Source organism: Akebia trifoliata, chromosome 11, assembly GCF_017979445.1.
Source record: "Akebia trifoliata isolate Shusen 1 chromosome 11, ASM1797944v1, whole genome shotgun sequence".
Classification (NCBI taxonomy): domain Eukaryota; kingdom Viridiplantae; phylum Streptophyta; class Magnoliopsida; order Ranunculales; family Lardizabalaceae; genus Akebia; species Akebia trifoliata.
In genome coordinates this window covers 7,385,100-7,389,081 of record NC_141385.1, presented here as the reverse complement: position 1 = coordinate 7,389,081, position 3,982 = coordinate 7,385,100, and positions in this window count along the sequence as shown.

Genomic DNA, 3,982 nt, shown 5'->3' with positions numbered 1-3,982 from the left:
ACATTTATATCGGGGTAGTCTAGGTCTTTAACTCTAGAATACGCGTGGTGCGCAATACGCGTTATTCGTCTCTAAGGATAACGATGGGAAGTGGGGACCCCTATTAAAGTAGTCATTCTATTGGGTCGGGTGGACGGGTCAAACCCGAGTCCAATATGCCTAATTTGAGGTCCTTGACTTGGTGCACCGAAATATGCCTGATGTCTGAACCGATCTAATCTGAAAATAACGTGAAAAATCAGAATTTTTTATCGGATTCGAATTGAAATCTTATATCTGAAATAATTTTGGATAGGATTTGGATGTACCCAAACTGTTTCGAAAGAAATCCGATCCAAACATATTTTAATAAATTATTTATTATTCTTAATTTCATATATATATAATATTTTAGGGCGTGTTTGGAAATGGGAGTTGGAGTTACAACTCCCACTTTAGAATTTTGATTGGTTGTTTGATTTACCAATTCTATGAAGTTGCAACTCCAAGAAGGTACTCAACTCCTATTTTTCAAAAAAAAATTAGTGAACTCCTATTTTTAAAGGAGTTATAGCTCTCACCTATACAGGTGGGATTTACAACTCCAGGCAAAAATCTTTAATCCCAAAAATCAAGTTGACTCACCTGAGTCATCTAGTATATAAATTAGAACTGTCAATGGATTTGATTGGGTCGGATTTTAAATGAATCGAGCTTTTTAGGCTAAAAAATTTGGCCATAACCCAACCCATTTAAATATCAGGTCAGGCTTAATAAATAAAACATTAATCCAAGCCTGGTCCACTTCCACCAACATTTAAGCCATTTGCTGCCTGAGCTGGGTCCAACCCATTTTCAAAGATACCACAAAGGTAAGGGGATCATTATTAATTTATAATAAGAATATTATATATTGTATTTAATATGGTATAACAAGCACCCATCTAGCCTACATTCAAAACTCAAACCTAACCCTATTATTAAACAGGCTTAGATTGGCCCGTCCTGAAAGTTAAATGGACTTAAAACTAAACCCAAGCCTACTCCATAGCGGGATGGCCTGAATCGACTCAAAACCCAGCTTACTGATAGATTTAATATAAATCATTCAACTCACTTTACATTATTTATGATCTAAATTCCTAAATTCTTATTTAAATAATTATTATTTTTAATCAAATAAGATGATTAGAGTAGATCATAAAATGGGCCGAATTTTATTCGAGATTCGAGTGATTCGAATTTAGCGTATTTGGACCCTTGGAGTAGATCTGAAGAGCAATATGGGCTGATGTCTCTTAACTAGAGTCGGTCTGGGTAAGATACTTATCCATCCTTATATCCGCCAAGACTTGAAGGATATATTTACTATAATAAATCTTTAAATTAATAATCAAAGTTAATTATTATATATATATATTTATAAAACTAAATTAAATTGGCTGAGTCATAGTTGATCTTAATCTTAGCAAAATACAAGAGTGAAGTTTTCTTTCAACTCTTAGGTTAGATTCTTAGATAAACCAGACATTAGAGTTTATTTGAGGAGTTATAACTAACTCCACCAAGTCCAACTCCAACTCCCACTCTAATTCCAACTCCGATTAACTCCCGATTCCTAACACACCCCTATTCGTTTTTGGTTTTCCTCTATATATGTAGTTGAAAAGTAGGTTTTTAAAAAATTTATATGATTTTATATTTTTAAAACTTTTTGAACTTGATAATTTGAAAATAGAGCCATGTAGCAGTAACATTGTGGGAGACGTCATGGGGGATATTTCTAAGGTGGAAGTGTGTAGGAACCATAGACGCTTTTCTCAATGAAAAACATCTATGATTCCTACGCACTTCCATGTCAGAAATGTCCCCCCACAATGTTACTTTAGCGTTATCCTTTAAAATAAGGCATGTGTTTAGATCGAATTTTGGATTAAGGATGAAATGAAACGGATCGGATTCGATTCACATATTCATTAATCTGATCAAATCGGAGCAGTTTGGGTACATGTTTTTAAAAGTTTGGATCGGTATTGGAGTGGTACTTATCCGGTATCAAACCAATCTGTTGCCATCCCTAACTTGGCGACGGGCATGATTAGGTCTACAATGAATCTAATGGAAGTTTGAAATTGGTTCAGGTTGAGCAATTGGGCTACCCATCTAACCAAAGCCAATTATCCATTTATGGTGGGGGCATAAAAGTAAATCCAATGGAAATTTGAGAGGCGACGTTACTAAAGCGGCCATATGTCCTGCGAAAATGACTGAAGCAGCCCTTTTTTATATATATTTTACGAAAATGGCTATATACTTAGTCCATAAATATGGTCAAACTCAGGTTGGATCCAAGTATATTCATACACAGATCCATATAAAATATAAGTCTACACCTGAATCCAGATCCAACTCGGATCATATTGACTTACACCATATCCAAATCGCTCAAATCGAATTGAATTGAATTGCATTTAACATTTGAAACATCCTTAGATTTAGAGAAACAGTTCCTTGATTCAAGTTGAATCGGGTAACGTCAGGTCAACGGAAACTAAAACCATAGGGTGTTGGCCAAAGCATGGGACAGACTTGGAAAAATTTTAAAAGAAAAGAGAAATTTACCAAAATGGTACATAAAAACTGAAAAATTACCAAAATGATGCTCTATTTATCTTAATTTCAAAAATGATAAATTATCATTTTTGAAAATAAGTTATTTTACCAAAATGGTAAAATTTGAAATGATAAGCATTTAATACCAAAAAATGCCCTTTCATTGTTTTTTTATTTATAAAACAGTATACGTATCTTTGGTTTAAATAAACAGATAGAAATATAATTGTTTTAAGACATAGATGTTTCCAGTCAAGATCTAGCCAACTTAAAAAAACACTATAATTTTTTTTATTTTAACATAGTGTACACAAAATAATTATCTAGTTTTCAGAGGCGCCCCTAAAAATATGAGTGCCCTTATAGTTTCTTGGAGTGTCAATAAAATTTTCGTAAAATATATTTCTAAGAATTACAATAAAGATGTTTTTTTAGAGAGAAGATACATTTTCTGTCTTTCAATTTTGAATTATTGTAGGTTTTTGTTTTAAATGCAATTTGTTAATGTTATTTTCTTCCCACTTTCTAAAAAAAAGCGCGCCTCTTCTTAGTTAGAATGGCTCCAATTATCTTCCAATCAATAACTCTAAACCTTTTTTCCGTAACTTTTTTTGCGCTAATCAAAGAGATTATCATTTTCTTAATATTTTTTTATGCAACAACAGCCTCTAATTCTCCAACATATAAATCTTTTTTTCTCGAATCCGTATTTAATGTCCTAATTTCTCCATATAAGTACTATAATTAGTTTTTATAGATACAAATACTTACACTACCTTGGAATCTCCTCTTCTCATGCCCCTAGGTGTGCCAACAACACAACCTTCAGACACCCAAGTCAAACACCTTAGTAAAGGAAAATAATGTAGGGGTGTTTTTGGGAGCAAAAAATGTCTTCTTTGTGTGCATTACCCACATATTTATAGGATTTGAACTTTAGGACCCCCAATCCTCATTCCAAATTCGTCTTTATTCATTTTAGTAGGTTGTTTCGACTAGAAATGTATCTAGTCCTTATTTCTATATTCGTTAAATCCTTCTGTTTTGAGATTTTCTCCTAAGATCGAGGTCTTTTGTATTCGTTTTCGTCACGTTCCTTATTTTTAAGGATTCCAACTTTGACTTCCAATTACCCGAGGTTAGACCCGTTCTAAAAGACACTATCCAACTTATCGAGTTTCCCCTTGTCCCTCAGCTTTGGATATGTTTACTTGGTATTATCTTCCCTTTTTTTATCCCAAGGTGCCATGTGTCATCATCTGATGCTTTACCAAAAATATCCCCCACGGTTATTATAATTGTTTATTAGTTTGATAACATAAAACTCTTATGGTTATGGGAATGCTATATGGCCAAAAATGGAGGGGGTTTAGTGGGAAAAACCTTCTGT